This window comes from Dermacentor albipictus, unplaced genomic scaffold (assembly GCF_038994185.2).
Source record: "Dermacentor albipictus isolate Rhodes 1998 colony unplaced genomic scaffold, USDA_Dalb.pri_finalv2 scaffold_19, whole genome shotgun sequence".
Lineage (NCBI taxonomy): Eukaryota > Metazoa > Arthropoda > Arachnida > Ixodida > Ixodidae > Dermacentor > Dermacentor albipictus.
This window is the reverse complement of record NW_027225573.1, coordinates 7138573-7165519: the sequence shown is the minus strand read 5'-3', so window position 1 is coordinate 7165519 and position 26947 is coordinate 7138573. Positions and strand designations below refer to the sequence as shown.

The 26947-nt window shown below is 44.9% G+C and overlaps 1 pseudogene; it reads left to right on the top strand.

Moving 5' to 3' along the window:
- Positions 1-7478: 7478 nt before the first annotated feature.
- Positions 7479-24588, top strand: LOC135917075 (probable ATP-dependent RNA helicase DDX43 pseudogene; annotated as a pseudogene).
- The last annotated feature ends 2359 nt before the right edge of the window (positions 24589-26947 follow it).

Sequence of the window (26947 nt, the reverse complement as noted above, 5' to 3'; positions counted from 1 at the left end):
CAAAAGTGACGAGTATTATTTTTTATCATGGATGGTAAATCATGAGAAAAAACTTTTTCGAGTGGATTTTAGCAATGCCTTATAAGCTTTTTCACACGCTTTGTGTTATCATGGGCACACGCTAGATCAGTCAGCTTAGCCTGCCTGTAAGGTCTTTTCTTTTTGTTATTCAGCCGCCGAAGCTTGTTAGTAAATCATGGAGAACTGCTTTTGCAGGAAATGGATAACACAGGAATGTAGGTGTCAATGAGTGACCTGAGGGTGGCCCAAAGAGGACCCAGTTCTGTGCAATGGAACGTGAATGAAAATCATGCAGAAATTCACCCTAAAATGTTGTTAATTGATTGTTAATTGCGTCGAAATTGGCTTTACCATAACACCTTATTTTCCTTTTGCTAATTATTCTTTTGCTCACGCAAAAGTTAATGCATCCACTTATGACATCATGGCCAGCGATGCCTGCTTCATGAGTTATGTCGGATAATATATCAGGATTATTAGTTAAAACTAAGTCTAGTATATTGGCAGAAGTTTCAGTGGATCCTGTTGGTTGACTAATAAGTTGGGTTAATGAAAAGTCGAGACAAATGCTGAGAAAGGCATGTGCGGCCGCATCCGTGGCCGATACGAAGAGCGCCGACCAATCTATATTTGGAAAATTGACATCGCGTTATATGATACTTGCCGACCTCAGAAAATGCGCGCACACCTCGCTCAGCACTCTATCATACTCTTCGGAAAACGCCCCAGACATGTCGGCTGGGTGGTAAAAAACGCCAATTATCACACCAAATGCAGCACCCTTCGCGGAAATCCAAAAACATTCCAGAAAAGAATCGATAATTGTGGGTGCGGCGATGAATTCTTCCTATATTGCGATGAGCACACCACCCCCTCCACACTGTTGCCTATCACATCGAAAAAACTTGAATGTGGATTCACTCGTAAAGATGTTATCGTGTATGGTGTTGTTAAGCCAGGTCTCGGTAAGTAACACTAAAGAAGGCTGGAATGAATCGATGAGTGATGAGAGTGCAATACCATTAGCGATAACACTTCTAGCGTTGGTGTATAAAAATAGAAATTTGTTATCACTGCTACAGTGCAATTTTACGGGTGAGCCAGTCGATGAAACTGAGCTTAATGAAACAAAGGAGGAAGAACATCATTGATCCCTGCGCCGAGAAACAAGAACAGCCTGGCCTTCATTGGTGTTCCACTCGTAAACGTCATTGTTCAAGTGCAGTTTGTTGAGAACCAGACGCACTCGATCTCCGTCTTTCTTCAGAGTTCGCGAGAACTGGAGAAGTTTCCGTCGCTTTTCGCGAAATGCTTCCGAGTAATCTCGTGAGATGCTCACGTTAGTGTTCTTCCACTTATGGCCACGGCTCAGCACCTGTTCCACTTCCTTCTCATTGAAAAATTCGGCTATGATAGGCCGCTTCTTCTCAGACGAAAAGCGGCCCACACGATGTGCTCTCGAAATTGACGTCACGGTAAGCCCAAGTTTTTCGGTACAGAAATTACTTACGAGTCGTTCTGACTCTTCCCACGTTTCAGTCTTCGCCGAATCTGTTAAGCCATAAAAGAGAACGTTAGACCACCTAGAGCGATTTTCGAGGTCATCAATTTTTTTCCTGTACGCCTACGAGACCGTTGTCACTGCTCGTGATGGACTGAGCACATGGCACCGCTGGAACTTTCTGCTCCAGATAAAGGACACGCTTTGTCAGTTTTTCTAAATCATTCTTTAACTCAACGTGCATTTGAAGCACCTGGAATCATTTTGTAGTCGAACGTTACGGTAGTTTCCAGTTTCTAAAGAGCGCAGAAGTGGACATTACAGAATACACAATGAATCTGTTGTGTACTTTACGAACTCCATAAATAATGTGACTAATAATAATGTGCAAGATCTGTGCAGTTTGCTACTGCCTGAAAAAGGCTATAGGAGCGGCTACTTAACGCTATTTTAAAGAGCAGTGGACTACACGCATCGACATTTTTCAGGTTCATGCAGTCAATTTTGGAGCCAAGTGAGCGATCAAAGCCTCGTGGCATCACTGTCACTGTGTTCGCAAAAATGATCAAGTAGGTAAGCAGTTCGTCACAACACAACAGCCGTCGTAATAATTACAGTGCCTCACAAGTCAACCGTAGAGTAGCAGACATGGATGGGTGGATGGATGGATGGATGGATGGATGGATGGATGGATGGATGGATGGATGGATGGATGGATGGATGGATGGATGGATGGATGGATGTTATAAGCGTCTCCTTTGGAACAGGGCCATGGGTTGCGCCACCAAGCTCTTGCTATTACATTGACTAATGTCCTACATAGGTTAAACAATGAAAATAGAAAAAGAAACACTACGAACTACCGCGCCCAAGTTTTCGGATCCCCTATTGCGAACTGTGGTTTTGTACGTGTCCGCCTTTTGTCGTTTCCCTACTTTTCTTCCACCAATCCTCCAGTCGCCTCTTACTAATGCCTATTGCGGACATGTTTGCTTTACGACTGCTCCCGCTGAACCCAAGAGCTTCAAGGAGGCCAGTGGTTCCTAAATCGACCGCTGGATAGACGTCCTCACATTCAAATAAAACATGCTCCGTCATTTCCCTAGCTTTAACGGAGCAAGCACATGCTTCTTCTTCCTTCTTATATCTCGCTTTATAGGTGCGTGTTCTAAGGCATCCAGATCTCGCTTCGAAAAGCAATCAGCTTCCCTTTGAATTATCATAAATGGTTTCTTACCTGATTTCGTTTTTTCCTCTTAAGTAGTTACTCATGGCAGGTTTCTTTTCCGTTGCCGCCACCCTTGAGATCATTTCAGCCTCTCTGACTTTCCGCTTGACCTTCTTTGTTGATGTGTTGCCCACCCTACAGGCCGCATATTTGCTGGTAAGCTTCCTAGTTCTTTTCCTCCATTGTGAATCAATGTTTTTCCTGTACAGATACCTGAACACTCTATCAGCCCATTTACTTTCTTCTATATTCCTCAGCCGTTCATGATACTCAATATTACTGCAAATTTCCCTCACTTCAAAGCCATTCCAGCCAGTATCACCCTGCACAGCTTTATTCGTAGTTTTCCCGTGAGCGCCCAATGCGAGGCGACCCACTGACCTTTGGTTCCTGTCGAGTCTTGATTGTACCCCTGATTTAAAGCAAGCAACCGCATGTCCAAAAGTAAGTCCTGGAACCATTACACCTTTCCAGATACCTCGGAGGACCTCGCACCTATTGTGTCCCCATAGCGCTCTGTGCTTCATTATGGCTGCATTTCTCTTCCCCTTTACTGTTGTGGTTTTTTTCTGTGTTTCCATATATCTATTGCCTTCGTTTATCCATATACCAAGGTATTTATATTGTGTTACCCGACGCATTTCTTGGCCCTGTATCTCCACTGTCTGTTCACTGTTTTCATTCAACACCATAACACCTGATTTCCTAACACTAAATTACAAACCTGAATTATTGCCTTCCTGGCCACAGATATTAGCCAGACGTTGCAAATCACTCTGTTTGTTAGCTAGCAACACAATGTCGTCCGCATAAAATAAACCTGGGAGTTGCTGCTCTACTACTGTACCCGCCTGTTTGTATGAAAAACGTGATATTACTTCCCTCTTGCGCCCTCTCCATCCTCGCCATGTACATCATAAACAGCAGCGAAGATAAAGGGCACCCCTGCCACAGTCCCTTGCTGATATGAACTTTTCCTCACTCCTCATCTCTTCCCATTCAACGCAAACGGTATTTTCTAGGTAAATCTCTCTCAAAAGCTGCAGACAATCGTTAGCTAAGCCTTCCCCTTCCAGAATATCCCACAATATGTTGTGATTTACGTTGTCGTAAGCTCCTGTAATGTCTCAAAATACCAGATACAATGGTCTTCTTTCGGCTTCAGATATTTCGATACACTGAGTAAGAACAAACAAGTTATCATCCAAACGCCTACCTATTCTGAAGCCATTCTGAAGTTCTCCCAAAATGCCATCATTCTCTGCCCATGCTTGAACGTTTACTTTGATTGCCTGCATTGCTAGCCTGTATATTACCGTTGTAATGGTAAATGGTCTATAAGAGTGAATTCTGTCTTTCTGCCACTTACCTTTATAGAGTAAAATCATCCTACTTTGTCGCCAACTGTCTGGTATTCGTCTATCTTTTAAAGTTTTTTCCACTGCTTTCACGAGAGCTTCCTTACTTTTTGGTCCTATTTCATATATCAGCCTACAGAGAAACAGGTTATAAAAGGTTTATACATAAAAGGTTATACATAAAAGGTTATATAAGGTTAGACAAACCGGTTATAAGTGGTCATTATGTTTATCAGCCTAAAGACAAACAGGTTATAAAAGCGACACCAATGGCCAACGGTTGAGTGAGAGTGGGCGCAAGTGGCTCCCTTAGAATCCCGATATCTGGGCAGGTCTGGAGTTCCAGTAGGTTGTGGTTCTGTGACTTGCGCCAATGAGCACGTGCTGGTGGGCGAGTTGGTTATACATGATTGCCAGCGAAGGCGCAAAATAAAACAACGGACGAAGGAAGGCGACACGGGGCAACCACGTAGGCGCATGCACAAATGAGCGTTTTATTTCTTGACACAGGAATAAACAGCTGCTGCCACGAATCAAAACGACAAGAAAAGACAGTGCCGTCATCTGCATCGCACAACGAAAATCCAAGATACAAGATACACCAGTTCCTTTGTGGAGAGAGAAACTGAGGGTTCACTGATACAAGCATCACCACGCTTCTTGATTTCAAGCGCTCAATATCTTCTTTGTAATTTGATCATCAGCTCTGTCCAAAACACCCCCGCAGGGGCGTCTGCGTCAGCAGGCGTTTAGGGTGTTGCGACACCACGTACCGGAGCACACGAGGGTTGGACCCTCCCGCATGTAGCCTTGCGCGGCTTAGCCGTGTCCGGGGAAAGGGGGATCCTGGGGGTTGAGCCGATGCCGTGTGTTCGGACCTTTAAGGCCCCCCTCTGCGGAAGCAACACACCTCTTTGGCCTCTGCTTCACGTAGGCGGCGCCCCCGGACTGACCCACCAGGGGGAAATCGGCAGTCGCCTCTTCCTGTCTCTCTCTGCTCAAATCTTCGTCTTTCTTTCTCACTTTTTACCTTTCCTGTCTCCTATTAACTTGCCTATTTACTATTACTATTCTATTTACTGTTATTTACTATTACTATTCCTATTTACTATTATCTTGCCCCGTCGCACGAACAAATACAATATGTCTGCATTGATGGCAACATAATTACAACTGTGCTCAAATTGCTACAAAATATAATGAATATTTCCATTCTGTGTTCGCTCCACCGGAGCCATCTTCGACTGACCTTGATGAGAATCGCACCGAGGGTAGGTTGCCTATGCCAGACATCATCCGGTCCTGATGGCATCCTGAAATCAGCCGGTCCTGATGGCATCCCAAATGAATTTTTAAAACGATACGCGGAATGGATATCTAAGTATCTTTCTATAATTTTAAGGCGTCCCTAGAGCAGCACAAATTACCATCTGACTGGCTGACAGCTAGAGTTGTCCCCATCTATAAATTCAGCAACAGACACAGCATCGGAAATTATAGGCCCATTTCAATTACCTCTACATGCTGCAAGGTCAAGGAGCATGTAATATCAAAAAGCTTGTTCAAATATTTGGAGAATGCTAATATCCTTCTTCCTAACCAACATGGTTTTAGGCAAATATTGTGAACGGCTACCCAACTCACCGAAACCATACACGATTTTTCAAGCGTACTTAACGAGAAAGGTCAGTTAGATGCTGTTTGCCTCGATTTCTCAAAAGCGTTCGACCGCGTTCCACACCCAGAACTTCTTGATAAACTGCTTAGTCTCGACATTAACATAAACATTGTCAAATGTATTCAATCATATTTAGTAAGAACACAGTTTGTGGAAGTGAATGGTGCAACATCCGGAGTGTTGCCTGTAACGTCAGGAGTCCCTCAGGGATCGGTGCTGGGCCCTGTCCTTTTTCTCAGTTATATAAATGACATTGCAGACCAGATTAACCCCGTTATCAAAGTTCGACTTTTTGCAGATGACTGCTTAATTTATACCGCAGCATCCAGCCGCAATGACCAAATCGTCTTAAATTCCGCATTAAAAAGAATTAGCGACTGGTGTAATAAGTGGAAAATGAAAAACTACAGCAAGACTAAGTATATAAGGGTAACCAAGAAGATAAAAAATATACACTCCTTCGATTATGAGATAGATGGTAAGGTCGTAAGCCGCGAAAATCACAATAAGTACCTCGGAATTACCATATCCAGTGACCTCAACTGGAGAGCACACATAATGAACATATGCTCATCAGCTGAAAAAAAGCTCTGGTACTTGAGGCGAAAGTTAAAACTTGCTCCTCAGCAAACTAAATTAGCTGCATATTTAACGCTTCTTCGTCCTACATTAGAGTACGCAAGCGTCGTGTGCGATCCGTTTAAAAAAACCTGGTAGATAGAATTGAAAAACTTCAAAGAAGAGCGGCAACATTCATCTTGTCAAAATATCGTTCAACGGACTCCGCAACTGAAATGCTTAGGAAGCTCAAGCTACCGCCACTTTTCGAACGCAGAAGGATAGCTAGAATGAAATTTCTTTACCTGATTCGCCATAACTGGTTTAACCCTAATACACAGCAGTACATAAAACAGCGTCTGTCTCGAACAGTACGAAGCAGCAACCTAGAGCAAATTCAACCCATTCCAGCACGAATAGATACACATAAGTACTCGTTTTTCCCCAGAACAATAGAGGAATGGAACGCGCTACCACCTGAATTACTTACAGTAGACGATGTAAATAAATTTGAAACCACACTAACAAAATTGTTTACTTCGGCTAGAACTACATTACTGCTTTAATAATGGTACTTGTCTTACTTATGTTACTGGTTCTAACACACACGATAATTCCAGGGGCAGTGGTACAATTAATACCACCCTACTGCAATTTGTTTTTGCTGCTTCTTGATTTGCATTGTGCATTTGCCTGTGTGTATGCCTTATTTTGTCTATTTTGCCTGTTCTACACTGCGGCAGTGCTGCTATCTTGTATTGTTTGTCTTGAAACCACCCTGTAACGGCCTTCGGCCAACAGTATTGTTAAATAATAAAGAAACAATTTCATTTCCAAGATTCCGGGCGGCGAGGGTTAACCATGTGGGCGTGGCCTTCCTTGGTCATGGTTATACGGTTATAGCAGTTATGTATGGCTAGTGGTTTTAATACACTCCCATGTTGGGCTCCATGGTGGGCGGCTAGCTTAGCTGCCGAAAGTATGTACAATTTCATGGATAGAACCCCCTCTTCAGCAAAACCTGATCGGAGGCCGAAAAGGCACCGGACCGAGGTAATGAACTTCAGTAAACCTAGTGATAGCTTCACAAAATTTTTTGTCATCACGTCTGAAACTGAACGAAAAATTCAAGACATGTCCCCTTTCCTCATCGCCAAGGCGCTTAACGAGTGCATTGGTGAGACCTACAAAGCAAAGAAAATGAATTCTGGAGACCTCTTGCTCGAAGTTATGACGGCTGAGCATAGCAGGCAGATTAAGAAACTTGAGAAGATCGGTGAGAACAGTGTGTCTGTCTCCCCACATCGTACACTGAACTACGCGAAGGGCGTGATTTCAGATGCAGAACTCCTAAAGGGCACAGACGAGGAAATCGAAGAAGCCTTGAGAGATCAGGGTGTTCTATGTGCAAGACGAATTAAATTTAGAAAAAATAACATTGAAACTCCGACCAAACACATTGTGCTGACCTTCAACTCCTTAACGCTTCCGAGTGCCTTTAAGGCCGCTTACCTGTACCTTAGAGTAAGACCATATTTGCCCAATCCCCGCCGGTGCTTTCGGTGTCAGAAATATGGCCACGGATCCCAGTCATGTCTCGGAAGAGGAACCTGTGCTAAATGTGGTCAACCAGGCCATGGTGATGAAACGTGCACAAGCAAGCTGTACTGTGCAAACTGCGCGGGTCAGCACGCGGCGTTTTCCAGATCTTGTCCTGAGTGGAAAAAAGAAAAAGAAGTGATTGCATTGAAGGTACGGGAGAACATATCATACATTGAAGCCAAAAAGAGAGTCGCAGAGTCGCGTTTGCCGATGGAGGTACTTACGCGCAGGCTGTGCATAGAGGGCGTGCGCCACTGATGGTGTCAGTTGGAACACAGGTGGAGCTGCTGGACAAAGTGCCAGCACTCCGGCACCGCCCCCACCCAGTGAAAATACAGACGCTCGTAGCAAACCTCTCCCAAGAGGCCCAGAGGCTTCTGCTGGGGCTGACGTCAGTCAGCACGCGGTAGAGGCCACGAAGGTCTCACAATTGGTGCCGAAGGACCGCTTTCTTCCCAAGAAGTCGGCACTTTCATCAAGCACGATCAAAGATGAACGCCCAAAGGGCGATGATATGATGGAAGTGTGTCCGCCGGACACGAATCAAACAAAATAGCCTACATCTGGTAGGCAAACCAAGAAGTCGGGTATTACCCCTTGAAAACACAAAGGGGGTAGACTTCCGGTCATTCCCCCCGCCAAGGAGACCTGACCTAAAAAGCATTTTAGCAAGTTTCTTGCTCATTTACATATGTCATCTTTGTGACCTTTTACATAGAATCTCTTCGTGAAGTACTTGATAGTCCACATCATCAAATATGGCTACTATTGTGCAGTGGAACTGCCGTGGTCTAAGAACTAATATAGATGACATTTACGATCTTTTCGAGGACGCTGAGGCTTCTCTTATGTGTTTGCAAGAGACTCATTTGAAAGGTTGCCATAAACAACCTCTGCGTCGATATGACATCTTTCGAAATGATAGGGAACAGTCTTCAGTCGCATGCGGAGGAGTCGCTATAGTGGTTGCTCAAGGAGTCCCAGTACGTGAAGTGAAGCTTAACACCAACCTAGAATCTGTTGCAGTAAAGGTTCAGACAGAAAAAAACAATAACAGTATGCTCCCTGTACTTACCACCAGGTAGGAATATCACAAGAAAAGAATTAGAAAATCTCGTGGAAGAACTTCCAGAACCTTTCCTTTTATTGGGTGATTCTAATGCTGATAATAACATCTCGGGCAGTAGCCACACTGACGCAAGGGGCAAAATAGTAGAAGAATTTTTAGATAACTGCAATTTGTACCTTTTTAATGATGGAAAGCCAACATATTTTATAGCTAAATCACAATCTACTTCAAGCATTGACCTCTCCTGTGGCACGCCGTCACTTGCCGGGTTTTTTACTTGGGACGTGAGGGAAAACCCACGTGGCAGCGACCACTGCCCTATTATACTCAAGCCGATCGACGCGCCTCCAACAGTTCCAGCACGAAGACAGAGATGGAAGCTGGATAAAGCAGACTGGCCTCTTTTTTTGGAAAGCTCGGAAATGAGGATTGATGATGTCATCGCACTCCATATTGATGACCTATGTGATGCAATAACGAAACAAATTTTAGATGCAGCTGAAAACTCCATACCACTTTCACAAGGGAAGCTTCCACGTTGACCAAAACCGTGGTGGAATGATGCGTGTGATAAAGCTCGTAGGAAACAAAACTGTGCATGGTCTCGACTAAACAGGTACCCAGCTTTCGATAATTTATTGTTCTTTAAACAAAAGCGCAGTGAGGCTAGAAGAGAAAGACGGATAGCGAAAAGAACACCGTGGGTGAAATATGTGAGCTCTATAAACAGTAACACAACAAGTAAATTAGTCTGGGAGAAAGTGAGAAAAATTGACTGTATTCATACAGAATACACACTCCCTATGTTTGACGAGGAAACGGATCTTAAAGGTCAAGCATATGTACTTGGCGAGCACTTTGCTGGAATTTCGAGTGACGCTCACTACACGCCCGACTTTCTTAAGATAAAGGCCACTGCAGAAAAGAAAGATCTTCGGATATCACTGAATAGTACTGAGCCATATAACTGTCCTTTCACAAAAACTGAACTCTTCGATGCGATGTATTTAGGGAAGAGCCATTCAGCAGGTCCGGACAACATACACTATGAAATGCTGCGACACCTACAAATGAGCACGTACGACACAATACTTCACCTCTTCAACAGGTTGTGGGCGGAAGGCTATTTTCCAAAAGCATGGAATAAGGCGTTTGTTCTACCATTTCTAAAACCCGGAAAGCCACGCAACGCTCTGACCCTAACAGTTATCGCCCCATTGCCTTAACCAGATGTTTAGGAAAAACTTTCGAAAGAATGGTTAACAAGCGGCTTGTGCACCTTTTGGAAAGTAACAGGTTACTTGATCAGTACCAGTGTGGCTTTAGAGTGAACCGCAGTGCAATCGACCAATTAGTCCGGTTAGAAACAAAAATCCGTGAATCTTTCGCATATGAGCATATGATACGACGTGGAGACATGGGATTTTAATTGACTTGAACAGATACGGAATAAAAGGGCACGTGCTTGGTATAATCAAAAGCTATCTGGAGGACGGAACTTTTCAGGTGATGTTTGGCCCAACTTTCTCCAACTGTTTTATACAGAAGAATGGAGTGCCGCAAGGTGGAGTATTGTGCGTTACACTATTTTTAGTGAAGCTCAATTCGATAAGTATAGTTATTCCTCCTTCCCTAAAGTATTCTTTGTATGTCGATGACATTCAACTTTGTTTCTCCTCTTGTAATATGGCTACTTGCGAACGCCAACTGCAGTGAGGTGTAAACTCTATAGTGCGATGGGCAAACGAAAATGGTTTTAAATTTTGCGCAGAAAAAACAATATGCGTACCTTTCAGTCAATACCGAAGGCTCACACCAGACCCAACATTACATATTAAAGGACAGCAAATCACAGTAAAGAATGAATACAAATTTCTTGGTATAATCTTTGACAAGAAACTCAACTTCAAAGCGCACATCGCTTATGCAAAACAGAAATATCTCAAATCTATAAATTTAATAAAGCTCCTATCCCACCGATCATGGGGTTATGACAGAATATGTCTGCTTCGCATATACAATTCAGTTGTCCGGTCACAATTAGACTATGGATGTTTTGTGTACGGCTCCGCTCGAAAGTCCGCATTAGAGGTTCTTGATCCCGTGCATCATCTTGGATTACGTCTGTGTTCCGGTGCGTTTCGTACGTCTCCCGTACAAAGCCTTTATGCAGAAATCAACCAGTTGTCTTTGGAACACGGAAGACTATTTCTTGGAAACATGTACATAATGAGAGTACAGTCCTGTTCAACGCATCCTTGTAGACTACTATTTACAAGGCTGCGCTTTGAAATGCATTTTATCAACAAGCCAGCAATCATTCCTTCCTTTTTTATCAGGTACCAAAAGCTGAATGCAGACCTATGTTAAAACGTAGGAAAGAAATTCTTGCAAGATGAACCTTCTTTTGCTCCTTGGGAGATGAAACATGTAAAATGCGACTTTAGGTTAACAAAAAACAGAAAACAATTTTCACCAAGAGAGGCGTTACTAAGCGAATATTTAGAAATCGAATCAGAGTATAATTTTTGCATGAAATACTTTACAGGTAGATCAAAAAGCAATGGCAATGTAGGCGCTGCAGTGACATCAAATCAATTTGAAAAACAAATCACACTTCCAAGTCAGGCTACTGTCTTTACTGCAGAACTTCATGCCATTTCGTTAGCTCTTGAAGACATCCTGAAAAGAGGAAATAATCAATCTGTTATATTTAGCGACTCCTTGAGCTCTCTTCAAGCTCTCGCATCTAGGTTACCATGTAGAAATAATCTGCTGAAGAAAATAAAAATCAATATACAAAATGCCACATTAGAGCTTTAAATGTCACTTTCTGCTGGATTCCTAGTCATGTAGGAATTCCCGGGAATGAAAGAGCAGATTTTATGGCAGCCCGTACCAAAAATTTGGAGCTACATGATGTTGGCCTACATTGGCAAGATTATAAAGCCACTTTAAGAATAGCAGTTGAGAAACAATGGCAGAAAGTGTGGGATCAAGAAAAACTTGACAAGCTTAGCTGCATTAAACCTATTTTACGAGAATGGCGGAGTTGTCGCCGCAGACAAAGATTTTATGAGGTTATATTATGTCGCTTGAGAATTGGTCACACAAGGATGACACATAGTTGCTTAATGAATAACAAACAACAACCAACATGCCAACACTGCGGGGAAATTTTAACCGTGCTACAGTTTTTAATAACATGCCCTGGCTTAGAAAAATGGAGGCAAATATATTTTAAGATCTTTTACGAGAAAAGAATCCCCATCCATCCCATGTTCTTATTGACTGATGAACCACTCGTGCCATATGAAGATACTTTTAACTTTTCAAAAGCCACGGGAATTCTACAAGAACTATAGCACATTTCAGGTTTTATATTTTTACTTGGCCATTTACACAATTTTACAGCATTTGAAGAAATAAGCTAATCCGAAAAACATGTGTTTGGCGCATTATAGTCTGCACGGCTGCTGCGCCATAAAAATCTCAAATCATCATCATCATCTGTTCAAAACACGGGTTCTATTAAAATCTGGAATGCACTTGTGAGCCTCACAATGAGCACTAATGTGACCTTAGCCTACGCACATAAAATGGAATGATGACATCTTTCTACAGAAACAGGGCGTGTGTAGAGGTTCGTGCATAGCCCCTATTTGAAGCGACATCTTTTTAGCTTAAAAAGGCATCATCTTAAAGCAGTGCTTATCAGGGACAAATGTGATGCATATCTTTAGATTTGAGGATGATTTTTTAGTGTCCTTAGATTGGGAGAGTCAAGAGTTAGAGACGCAGTCATCATTGGTATTGTCAGAGTTTGAAATAGCCTTGCATCCTCTACCCTGACTCACGAGCTTCCGGCCAATAAATGCTAAGATTTTTAGATTTCACTTCCTCATCGTATCTTCTGTGCGGGCAGTTCAAGCCAAGGGCTAGCAGACCCATCGTCTCATTCAATTCAGCTCACTCAAAAGTAATAAAAAGAGGCATCATTCAATCTTATGTCTAACCAGCATACTTAAAAAGTGATGTGTGCATCGGCTGCAAAGTAGTTTTCATTATCAGGCCAGGCGCCTCAAAGGGGCGCATCATCCTCACCGTGTGATCATATCTGTTGCAGAAAAAAAAATGCTCAGGCAGCTCAAGGAACGTTACATTGTAGACCCGGGTTGAGCAGACCTTTCTGGAACTAGGTGTTCTATCATCCCATACGTTCACAGCATATCTCTCATTCTGAGAAAAGTAGGCAAACGAGCTGGTGTTCGGATTTCATTTGACGCTCCGAAACGTCTTGGTTTTGCCAAGGTGAATGCAGGACATCGGGAAAAGAAACAGGTGTGAGCAAAAAAACATGACCAGAAGCACGTCGGATGTGTAAAGAAAGTAGTTTATTCGGTTCCCTTGTCGTGTGCTTCATCATATGTAGGCCAAACGGGCAGATGTGTGAATGACAAAGTGTACGAGCATCGATATAAGATGGAAAACCAGCTCTCCGGTCACATTAGTGTTCATTGCAAGGCTCATAAGTGCATTCCAGATTTTAATACAACCTCTGTTTTCAACAGAGCTGATGATCAGATGACAAGAGAGATATTGGAAGCAATTATGATCAAGAAGCGTGGCGATGCTTGTATCATTGAACCATTCGTTACTCTATCGACAAAGGAACTGGCATATCTTGGGAGCGGCGCTTAGCTGTTGTGTATCGTGCTTTCGTTGTGCGATGCAGATGATGGCACTGTTTTTCTTGTTGTTTTGATTCGTGGCAGCAGCGATTTATTCCTAGGTCAAGAAATAAAACACTCAGTTGCTAGTGCGCCTACGTGGTTGTCCCGTGTCCCCTTCTTCGTCCGTTGTTTCACTTGGCGCCTTCGTTGTAATCTGTGATTTCGCTTTGCGCCGCTGCGTCCGAGGACGCAAGTTTGACCCCGGCCTCTGCGGCCGCATTTCGCTGGGACAGCAATGCAAACCCACTCGCGTACTTCGATTTAGGTGCACGTTAAAAAACATCAGGGGTGCTATGCGGGATGCGCCGAGTTTGGCGAAACTCGGGATCTTCACGAGCTCTGGCGACACCCCAAGATTAAAGCACGAATGATACCGAGACACAGCTTATCTTTCGACAAGTCTCCAGTTTCATTGGTTTGTCTAGATTCCCTCTGGCTGGCTATCATTTCTTGGGCGCTGCCTTCTGGGCGGTCGACAAAGTGGGGCTCACGTGATCACACCGTCGGTGCATGGTCGTGCTTCTTTCACTTGTTTGTCGTTCCACCGAGTGCATTACATGCACAAGCTAGTTATAAAACGAACGCATTTAGTGCAATATTATTAGTTAGTTTAACGTGGTTTAGAAGCATTTTAAAGCTTAAAACATGTACACTGAATGTGCATTAGACTAATTTGTAATTTAGTACGCTTCACATTATACCACGAGGGAACGCTGTGGTGGCGTCATCACATCCATTCGCCGGGCGAGCATGGCGGCTAAACATCGAAGAGGCCCAGTGTAAACAAACTCGTACAACGAGCTTGCAGTGCGCGACGTATTGATCAGGCTCGACGATGACCACCATTTCTTGGATAGTTCTGTTCCTCCGTCAGCAATCTTTCCGTGCACCCCGCAAGACTGCCAATAGGTTCGGCGATTTTACAGATCGCAACGCACGCCTACTGTTCACGACGCAGTGCTGAACAAACAACTTGTCCGGTGCTGCTTCTGCGAGTGCGGCGAGTTCCTCCACTCTGCGTGACTGCGAGCGTCACGCATATTACATAGCGTGTGCAAAATGAAGACATCCTATATAGCTACGATGCGACAATGAGGTGGTACCGACGATGGATCTCGCTAACAACACAGTGAAGGAGACATCGAAAAACTACAGATAAGTATATTTTTACTGTTTCATATTTAGCATAATAAGAGTGCACGGATTAAGTCCCTTTCGTAGTATCGAACTGAATGTCCAGCAGTTTAAAGAAGGCAGTGAGAGCCAATGAGTGTTCTTGCTTTTACATGCAAGTGGGCCCGCAAAAATATGGAAGAGATGAAGGTAACCTTCACTGACCTAGTGAGATAACAGAAATTCATGAGTGACATTAAGCCCGCAAAATTATTGGAAGAGTATATTTATCCAGGTGAAATATCAATAGCAGGTACTGATATACAGCAGGAAACTTATACAAACATTTCATGGGTTGAACAGCACATGGAAGGCATTAACGAATCGTGATCGCCACGTTACCTATATCCTTGAAAAAAGTTTAGAATCATTGCATTCTACCTGTTATGCAATATGGGACATTAAACTGGAGGTTAACAAACAAACCTGAGATGTCAAAGACTGTGCAGAAAGCGAAGTAACAAAAATTGTTGGAGATAGCATTAAGGCAGTAAGACGGCGGAATAGTAAACCGTGGCAACTGATATGCTAGTTGAGATTAAGAAAAAAAAAGGATTTGGCAGGCAGGCCATGCACGTATTCGATCACTAGTTGCCAATTCACAACAGGTGATTACATAGGGGTGATAGAATGGATGTCAAGGAGAGAGAACTACAGCTGAGGATGGTAGAAAATTGCATAATGGGACAAAAATATGATGTCTGCAGGCATAGGATGCAATCAGCTCGTATAAGACGGGATTGAAGGGTGAGGCATCTGTTTTGCAGCTAACAAAAATAGGTTTGTGGTGCTGAAAGTAGAAACTCGTGAAGGTGCAGGGCCACCTCAGCTGCTGGCACACTAATCAACATGACATTTGGCTCTGAAAAAGAAAACGCCAGTTATGAAAAATAAAGCAACGTTGTCCCGACATATTGTTTTATTATGCATATTACACTAAAGGCTTCCACAGTTAAGGGCACTTAGTACTAATAGAGCAACAAGCATTTTTCTTTGTAAATAATGGTTTGTATGCGGCTGATTCATTCCAATGCACTTTTTTGCAGCAAAAAATTCTGCTGCTGGAGGCACTCAACCGCCTGGTGGCAGTAGGCGAGCACCAGGAACGTGCTCTTGAGAGTGTGGCAGAGGTCCAGAAGGCTGCTCTGCAACAGAAGTATCGGTGCCCTCACTTCTCTCCTGTCGAGCCCACAAAAGGCACCTTATAAAGGAGCTTTCAGTTCAATATTTTGTTTATTATTCAAGAACATGAATAAATTTACTTCAGTAAACATTGTGCTGTGCATATTAGGAGACTTGTAACGTGCACTTGGTGTCCCTTTAACATAGGCAAAAACGTAAGACAACCTGTGCCACTCTTGGACCATGTAAATAAAAAATACACTAATGCAGCATGCACGTCATTGTGCTGTTTGTTCTTTTTATGTGCAAGAATACAGTGCGTGTTGATTAGCCACAAGATGAACAGTGTGTGTAATTCACAATGAAGACAGGAAACAGCAGGAGCTTAATAATGCTGTCACCAATAGACTGCGCATATGACTGCAGCACTCCCCGATTCAAATGTGCCATTACATGCATGTTCGATACCATATATTCTTTAACATTGTCTTATAATTGCATGTACTGTATTTCACACATCTTAAGCCCTTGCATAGCACACTTCTGATGTATCCATTTCACAGGCCAAATAATTGTACACTTTGTCCTTTTGTATAGTATGAAAAGCAGCATCCTTTACAGTCGGATAAAACTTCAGGAGACAGGAGAGGCCCCACCCAGATGACCAAAGCGCAGCAGCCGATTGCCTCTACGTCTAAAGAAATAGTCCCTCTCAAACGAGCAGGTATTACTCTGTCCGGCGGCACGATATCAGTATAGAGTGCGTGCCCATTGGTGCAGGCTTGTGTTTACCTGCCTTAAAGTGCAGATTCCGCAGCCTCCTAAAGTTGTATCCTACTATAGAAACACGTAATGCCTTGCACCAGTTGCATAGACTTCTGCAATTGATAGCTCACAATGATCAGGAGCAGAAATCTATAAAGGCATCGAAGCAAAGCGGCCTAGCCACACTTCCATTATGAGGGGCTGTAAAAAGGTCTCGCCAAATATTCTCATGATGTCCTTGAAAAAGAGGTGGTGTTTGGCAATTCTTTAGAATCAAAACCAGATTACAGTGAATGTTGTGTAGCACGTCCAAACAAACTGAGCTTGGTTATCTGCACAGCATGCAATGGGAGGTTGTGCTTCACATAGGAAACAAACTGCTCTGTCCAGTACAATTTTGAGGCTGGTATGGCACCTATTATGTCAACAGTGTCAATATACAAATTACACTTTTCACAGGCGATTGATTTCACCTTTATTTTTGTATGATGGTTCTTTCAATCAGTGCTTGTATTACTTGAGCAGGTGAATTTGAAAGCAAAACTTTGTTTGCAAACCTTCCGACTTCCATAATTGTGTGGCAAGGCACTGGCGTGTTGTCGAATAGCTCACGCTTCCTTGGTCCTGCACCAAAGAAGCCCAATGCTCTATTTGAAGTTGGATCGCGCAACAATTCAACGGCACACAAAGAAGAGTGACACACACAGCAGAGCATTCTGCTGTGTGTATTTCTCTTGTGTCCCGTGGAATTGTTGTGCAATTAAACTTCAAGCTTCTATACCAATACACCCAGTCTTCAACCTCACCAATGCTCTAGTTACTAGGCCACAATGGTGCACATCTTTGAAATTTCCCAACACAAATTAGCTCTCCGAAAAATCACAAGTGTTAAATTTTGCAGCACAGGTGTATGTATGCACGTGCCATATTCTTTACCACTAAACGCACAGGAATCAAAGGGGCAAGCATTAACCAGCCTTGCTGCTGCCATTACCATTATCATCATGACACCAATGGAAAGACAGTGCCACGTTTCAGTAAAGGGAGTGCCGGAGGGAAAGGTGCGACAGCGAGGGCTTACAATAAAAATAACGGTTACGAGAAATGTTCAATGTCAATATATGCTGCATGTTGCTCATCCTACTTTGGCATTGCAGCAAGTGTTTACTCATTTGAGCATATCACGTTTTGTGTAATCATTGTTCTAAAGCTGTAAAAAAGGTCTATTCACTCTGCAATCTTTATTTTTATCATGGCGGGTTAACGACCCACTTTTCATTGGCATCTGCACCACATTTCTCCCGATATGTAATTTTGCCTTGGTGATTCATGACATTTTCACGTACAGAGAGTTCTGCAGAGCATTGGATGTGCATTGTTTTACTGCTTAAGAATTAGAGCCCCATTATGAGACAAAAATATACAATTTATCCATCTAGAATAACGCCACCCCACCAAAAAAAAAGAAGATGCACTGAACCTCTCGCACATGCATCGACAGTGAACAGAGCAAACAATCTGAAGTATTTTCTTCATTCAAGCCAACACACTAAGATTTTCAATGCATTTTCATTTCGCCACAAGTGCATAGGCACAACCGGCTTGGCGCAACATCCACATCTCGCGCTGAAACAAACTGTGCAATGCTTTGCTGTTTCATAGTACGGACGATAGATTACGCATGACCAAAATTCAGCATTGTGCATACTAAGTAACTTCACCAATGAAGAACCCCAAGTGCTTTATGAGATTAGGATTCATAGGTTACTTCACACAATTTGTGATATCTATTTATCTATTTATACTTAATTAACCTCTTTCCCAAGAAAGTGAGCCATTTGGAAGGCACCCTGACAGACGAGTAGAACAATCGGCAAAAAGTCATCAACCAGCGAAAAAGTCAGTATCATAAGCAGCCGCATGTGAGATGCCGCTAACCCAAAATTTAAGTCGGCTACACAGAAGTGACTAATTTTGCAATATGGCCTGTCTAAACATTGCTTCAATGTTAATCACAGTAAGGCTGACATTGAAGGTGCCTTAATTCCTACGTACGTTCCGTCGACACACCCGACTACGTTCGTAGTGTTCCCATGAAGTAGGAAGCATTCTTTTATATATGCCCTCTCAGCCGCAGTATTCTGGAAAGCTAGCCACCACTTACGCACTGCCGCATCGATAAGCGCGTCAGACACATCTGTGACACAGTGGCTAACAGTAGTTTGATGGCGTCCAATAACGCTCAACACCGACGCTTCCCTGAAAACTCCCAGTCCCATAGAAACGGAGGGCACAGATGACTTGCTCTCCGACGGTGAGCGAATGAAGCCCGCCACGCTGTCTCTGCAGACGAGAGTCTTCGCCTAGCTCGTCACACAGCCAGCGCACTGATGTCTTCGACAGGCGAAAATGACGCTGAAACTCCCCCGTTGGTCATGTAGGTGAACGGGTCCAGACGCTCATACTGACGCTTGCTGCCGCTTGATGCAATGAAACAGGCTGCTGCTGCCGCCGCCATGTTCCCGAGTTGATCTCGGAGGGGGTTTCGCGATGTACAAGTTTAACACGAGTTCACCTGTCAATCAAAACCAGAGGTCACGCCCCGCGCGAGGCATGTAACTCTTGTGCGCGCACCCACTACAGTTGGGCCACGCCCAACTTCCGGCAACAGCGACGCGGTGTCGAGCTGCGAGGCATCAACAATCTTGACCGCCGACATAAAACACGCACAACGCACTGTCATCGGTGATGTACTGAGCACCACTATAAAAAAAAGCGTTGACTGTCATTGGCTTATGCATACATCTTCTCGGGCAGAGATGGCCCCACAACACGGTTTCATTGCCTGCATTGTGGCGCGTAGCGCCCAGTAAATAATTATTGGCACGTCACTGTAGCTGCTTGCAAAGCGTCGATGCGCCGAGGGGGACGACGATGCTGAGGAGTGCGTATTGCTGCAGTCGTTTGAGATGGCTGCTCTGTCATCGGTAATGAAACGGAGCCACAGCGTCCTAAACACGATCAGCGTCCGAGAATCGCTCACTCTTCTAGACCCAGTGAAATGGCATTTCTTCATCACAAGCACTGCGTACTCAACAGTTCCAACAGCTGATTTCATAGCTGCCCACAAGAGCCCTCACCTGCCAAAACGCGAGTGCTGCGGGTGTCGTTATAATATCCATCTGCGATCGCTGCTGGCTCCAGCAGAGGTAATCCGCAAGCACCTTCGACTGCACAACACTCATATACTGAGTACATGCGCTCAGAGGCACCTTCACTGGGCAAGCGATGACAAGCGATGAATTGTGTCGCTGGGGAAGCACGCACTTTTCGCAATGTATCGCAGAGGCTTCGCGCACAAAGATAAACTAGTACATTTTCACTGAACTGCGTCACTACGCACTCTAAAAGATCTTACCGCCATTTTGCAGCGACAACCGTTGTGTCGTTTATAGTTGGTAAAGCAGGGGCCTTAATAGCCTAGTGAAGCGCCTGCGACGAACAGCCGCACCACTGCGCTGCGTTTCTATTCCCCTATTAGAGAAAGAGTGGCCATGACCCTCCATGGATCATGACTGACTTTATTGAGAATAGCACTGCAGCGCCCCTAGGTGACTTATCACCATATGAACGCCCTCGTGCGTGTGGCCCGCTTCAATGTACCGCTTCAAAGCTTTTGCCTCGCTGTCGCCACTCGCGGCAAGGAGTGCAAAATTTAATGATTTGCTCGATCTCCGTTTGTCATTTCAAATTTCTAGCGCTGAAAACGAAAAACAGATACTTACAGAAATAAAAATGGTCGTTATTTTATTTCTTGAATTTTAACGTATTCGCTTGAGTGAAAGTGTAGGTGCAAGAATGCGCCGCATGTACTCCGTTCGCATTCGATGGAGGAAAGCGAGATAGCGCCCGAAAGAGGGGGCACGCCCTTGACGCGCCCGGGAAAGGCGTGGCAAGCGGCTGACGGCAAGTGTGCAGAGAGACAGCGGGACAGTCACGGTATCGCTAAGTAGCAATAATCCGTTGATAACAATACGCGGCGCTGGCGCGTTTCGTTCTACAGCCTTCTGCGCTTGAAACGTTGAAGCAGCGTGCCGCGCAGGGTGCGCTCATGTTATCATACGCGGCTTTTTGTCTGCATAGTTTTTTTGCCTGCAGCTTCGGCGCGTTTCACACTATCTCCGTTCACTGACTGCCGCCGAGCAAACTCGGGTAAAACTCGGGTGAACGAGAAACTCGGCGCACCCTGCATAGCTCCCCAGGTGCTCAAAATTAACCTCCCTCCACTACGGCAAGTCTCATAATCAGGTCATGGTTTCGGCCCCTTGCGCACGTAACCCCTCCCCCCGCCCCACATTTCATTTTTAAGCGTAGAAGACTTTCAAAGTAAGAACGTATCACAATACTATACGCAAAGCACTTGGCGATACCGCAACATATTATTCGATCACGCTCAAGACAAGTGGCAGTTTTAAATTTCCCGTGCAGTCAACGCCACACGGACACCGGTACAGCCGGACACAACTATTGATCATAGATCTATTTAAAATGCTACATCCGCTTGCGCGATTCCGCTTCATGTCTGCGCGCACTTTTACATTTTCCAACAGCTATTCGAACTGCAAACTCAACAGAAGTATGCAAATATGCAGGGACGCGCGACATGCTATGACGCAATGAGAAAGCAAACAGAACAATTGCATCTGCGCGCCAATTGCAAACTCCAGCGGCAACAATACTACTTGACTGCGCCATCTATGTGAAGATCGAACACTGTAAAAGCTGTTAATTGGGATACAGTGGCGTGCAAGTTCGCGCACGGCCACAAGGCGAGAGGAAAACACCGCAGGGCACACTGTAAGGTGACAGTTTCTGTAAGGTTACGAAGCGCAAAAGCAAGCGCATCCATTCCGTGCTTGCGAGACCATACCACATTCCGAGAACATATTTATTTTAACGTAAATTTTGCACATGTATACTTACAGGAAACTGTCTCAACGAGTCTGTCGTCCACTCTGGTGTTCACGAGTCCAGCACCTGTACGTATAGCTGCAACGAAGAATAAACGCTGAACGGCTCACGACCATTCGTGAGGAATGGTTGCTCGGTAGCGGACACTTGAGTGACCCAAGACATTCCGTCACAGTACTCGGTTTCGAGGAAGAGGTTGTGGTAGCCGGAACAAATTCGGAAAGAAGCCTCAGGTAAAATCACGATTTATTTCACTTGGAGACGCGCTCAGCGTCGCAGACGAGCATGCGAGCCGTGAAACGGCTAGCAGACCCATCGTTGACGTTGCGAAACAAATTGTCACATAAGCAAATAAAAAAATTGTAGCGCCGCCTATCGCGCGCCAATAAACTAATCCGTTTCGTTTATGCTTTGGTTTAGAGCTGGTGATGAGATGGTAATGGTGGCGTGCACATCTGCAAGTGCCCATATTTTGTGAATTTATGTGAATGACAATGGTCTACTATACCTTTAGGCACCTATCGTAGCGTTGAAAATAGTGCGTGCGCTGCGTGATTGCGTACATGTTACGTAAAAGGTGCTAACGAAGGTGATTAGACGGGCGGATGAATAACAATCTTTTTCTTCGTGGCCTTTTGTTGGTCCGTAACCGCGCTCACAGCACGTGCTGCGCCGCACGTGCAATGCATCACAGCGACATTTAGTAGCTGGTGTGTCTGTGTCAACCTGCGCACAATCATTTTTTTTTCCTGGAAACATTTCGTTATCATCAGGTCTGTCTTATATTGAGTGGGCCTATCGTAGCTTGCTGGCCGCGGACATCGCCCACAGGGCTGACGAATGTCGCACCTCGACCGTCGTTCGGCCATACAACGCTGTATGCCCGTTATCCGCGCCGCTTCGAAGAATCGAGATTACGAGTGGAACGAGGAAGAACACGTTCCTCCGCCTTCGCAGCCGACTTCATTACACGACGATTAACGACGATTGCCGCGAAGGAGGCAACCTCGGCGCAGCGTCTGGTAGGGGCTGTGGCCGGTGTAACTATGAACAACCCAATGCGTAGGGCCGGGATGCCGAATTGACCATGGTCGCAGTAAAATATGTTGCCAGATTAATCGAAAGAAGTAAGTCCAGAGTCCGCGAGCTTCAGGACACAAGTGGTGCGCACACCTCCGTCAAGAAAGGCGACGAAGAATACTTCGAAACCAAGATCGAGCTCCCGGGTAGTAAAGTGGCGCGTCGCAAAGCTCGCGACCTCATCGACGTGATCGTCCATCCGCCGGAAAAGCCAGCATGCCGCAGCAAAAGCGAAGAACCTCGGTCTTTGGTTGACTGGGCCAAGATGCTTGCCAAGAGCGACGAAGAGACGAAGAAGTCGTGTCCCTGTCTGCAGAGGATGCGGCGTCCTTCACGGCAGCCAACAATAATATAGCTGTCAAATACTTGGGCCCAGAAAATGAGCGGCAACCAGACGTAGCAACTAACCCCGTGACGACTTTCGAGCAGGCCTTTCCAAACTATCCAGAAATCTTGGACGATATCTACAAAAACAAGTTCACAAAGCTGTCTCCAATACAGAGCCAGGCCTGGCCAATCCTGCTTCAAGGTCAAGACCTCATTGGAATCGCAAAGACAGGTACAGGGAAGACTCTGGCATTCCTGCTAGCAGCCATGATTCACATCGGTAGCCAGCATGTTCCGAGGGAGGAGAGGAAAGGTCTGTCATGCCTGATTCTAGCTCTGACGTGCGAGCAAGCAGAGCAAATTGAGCGGGAAGCAAGGAAATACTACTACCGAAGGATGAAGTGCGTATGCATCTACGGCGGTGGCAGTCGGCGAAAGTACATACAGACCGTAAACGTTGGCGTGGAGATCATCATCGCGACACCCAGCCGCCTCAACGACCTCGTCATGAAAAGGATAATCGACCTTAACATTGTCACTTTCTTGGTCTTGGATGAAGCGGACCACATGCTGGACATGGACTTTGAGATACAGATCCGGAAGGTGATGCTAGACGTACGGCCTGACCGGCAGACAGTCACAACTGCCACTTGGCCAGAGAGTGTGCGTCAGCTTTCCCAGAAGTACATGACAAACCCATTCCAGGTGTTCATCGGCTCCTTGGACCTCGCCGCAGTGCACACAGTGACGCAGAGGGCCATCCTGTGCGAGGAAGAGGAGAAGAGGGAGCAGCTTCTGGCTTTCTTCGACTCCATGCAACCCAAAGACAAAGTGATCGTATATGTCGACAGGAAGGCCACGGTGGACCACCTTGCAAGCGACTTCGTCCTGGGCGGCATCAACTGCGATTGCATCCGCGGATCCAGAGCAGTGGCACCACGAGCAAGCACTCGACGATCTACGGGAGGGCAAGGTGCGCATCTTGATTGCCACGGACGTTGCCGCACGAGGGTTGGACATCGAAGATGTGACACACATGATCAACTACGACTTCCCTCGCAATGTGGAAGAGTATGTCCATCGCGTGGGTCGCAATGGTCGAGCTGGGCGTACAGGCACAGGCGTCACGCTTATAACTCGTGGCGACTGGAGGCAGGCTCGCGAGCTCATAAAGATCTTGGAGGAAGCCAACCAAGATATCCCCACTGAGCTCTATTCGATGGCTGAGCGCTTTGATGCTTGGAAGGAACGCCGTGCCGATGAAGAGCGTAGCTTTGGCATAGACCGCGGTGGCCGAGGCGGTGGCTGGGGCGTTGGCAGTTGGGGTGGTGGCCATCGCAACCGCTGGTGGGAGGACAGCAGTTTGATATGCTGTTGTCAAAGTTATTTGAAAAACCTTTAAGTTTTCCTCATGTGGCAGTGACTACACACTGCCATGCAAAGACTTTTTCATTTGTGGTTTTTTTTTTGCAAAACGTTAATAATGATTGACAAATATTTGAACCGTTGATAACCCTGCATGCAGTTTTGCTTACGCTGAGCATGAAGCCAAGAGCACATTGCCCTCCTCCTCGTGACATGTGCAACATAGCCTGCCGGCATTTGTACCTCTAGGTGCCACTTTGCAAGTTCCATGCGCTTTGTTAGCGCATTCTATTTCTTGGTGCATAGAGGAGAGAAAAAGCAGTGTTGAATGAAGGTAAGGTCTTTTTAAAAGGCACTGTTGGCTATAAATTGAGACACCTCATGAGGCATGATTCGCAGCCTTATGCCAAGGTGGTGTGAGCCACGAGTACACAGGCATCCATCCCACGCAATTCATGTGGCAGTGAGAGATTGTAGGCTAGCATAATAAAACTGTAGTTTCATAGAAGGCTTAGTGCAAACACTACACAAGGAGATGGGACAAGGTGTCTTGTCCTGTTGAACCTTTGTGCCGTCGTGTTTGCCATCAGCCTTATTGTAAATCTGGCTGGCTAGTCCATGAGTGAATCCGTTCTGCAAAACTAAAGGTGGATTTTTCCTTTCTGCTTGACTACAATATTTTCTGATTTGCAAAAAGTCATTTTTCTGTTTTTGCAAACAAGTAGCTGTTGGTGCCAATGGCATGCTTTGAATGATGTGACTAAAGGTCTTTGTTACTGCCTTAAGCAATTATTGCATGATGCATGTCTTTGGCACTGGAATCGACGCATATTTCATTTCCTTCATTCAAAATGCGCGTGCTGTTGTCTGATCGTGCATGTGCTGTTGCAAATTTCCATGCTCAGCCACACTTTTGTATGTGCGTGCTTATATCCATTTTTTGTCGGGAAATCTCCAATGGTTGAAGTTGCCATGACTGAAGTGTTGGCATTGTGCTTTAAACACATCACTGTAGTGTTGAAGCAGGGTCGGTTGGTTGTAGGTAGCCACATATACACGATCTGCATAAAGATAAGCAAAAGAAGTAAGCCGGATTTAGCTCTAATGCACATTTTCTTTGCAACTACAGCTGTGACCCTCTGGAAAAAAAGCAGTCAGCAGTTGCACTTGGAACGTTTGGGAGGGGAGGTCGGCTTTTTGTGTATTGATCTCTGTTACACTTGCATGTGCAAAGACGGGTGAGTACAGATCAAATCAGTGGCCATTGAATGCGTGCCGTGTCGAAGCATTTTAGTTTGTTCTAGTTGGCATCTGTTTTGTGCTTTGGTTCAACGCTGCAAAAATTCAGTGCCTACATCACTGTGAATCGAAAATGCCTGTTTAGCGTGTTGACAAAATTGTGCTATGACCGTAATAGTGGGGACTTCCGCTGAAGTGGAAGTAATTTAAAAAAGAACCGCCCAATGCCTTTGTGACTATGGGGCTCATAAAATTGACGTAACTATATGTCATTTATGACTATCTTATGAATGGCTTTGTGTCTGAAGCTCATGGCTCATAATGCAATTTTTCCCACACATTCCCAACATTTATTATAAGCACTGCTGAGTTGTGCAATTTTCCCTAGTGAAGTTTCAAGTATTCTTGTCACAAGAGCAGCTCTATACAAAAATAGCAGCTGTGTCAATTTTGAAGGCCATTTGGTATGTTGTGCACCACATTAGAGCGCTTCTGCTTTAGTGGGAGATGATAGTGCTAGTCGGAATTCTTCAGCGACGTTTCACCCTGTGTTGAAGAGAGTTGTGCCGCTTTCTTCGAATGTGAAGCACCTGCTGTAATTCCGTATAGGATCGACACTAAGTGTGAATAAGTGAAGTAATTGTGGCAGAAACTACTGACGATGACTTTTAATGTGAGTGATAGGTTTTCAACCTCCCCTATCCGTAGTATGCTGGCTGCAGCTTCTTTTCAATCCATTAAGTTTAAGTGCATGTGCTGGAAATGGAGGTTTCTGTTGCAGATGGGGTGCTGTAGCTTCAATATATTTGAGGCTACATCCTCTTTGTGTCACCTTAGCGCATCTACTGCAGAGGATTGGCCAAGAACGTCCACCTATCGGTATCACACATACAGTGCTGAAGTTGTCTGTCTGGGCGCATACCCAGTGACCCAAGTTGTCGACGAGGTCAGACAGCAGCCAGCCACAGGTTGTCTATTCATCCACATACCCAGGGGGACAAGCTAATAATAATAATAATATATGGGGTTTTACGTGCCAAAACCACTTTCTGATTATGAGGCACGCCGTAGTGGGGGACTCCGGAAATTTTGACCACCTGGGGTTCTTTAACGTGCACCTAAATCTAAGTACACGGGTGTTTTCGCATTTCGCCCCC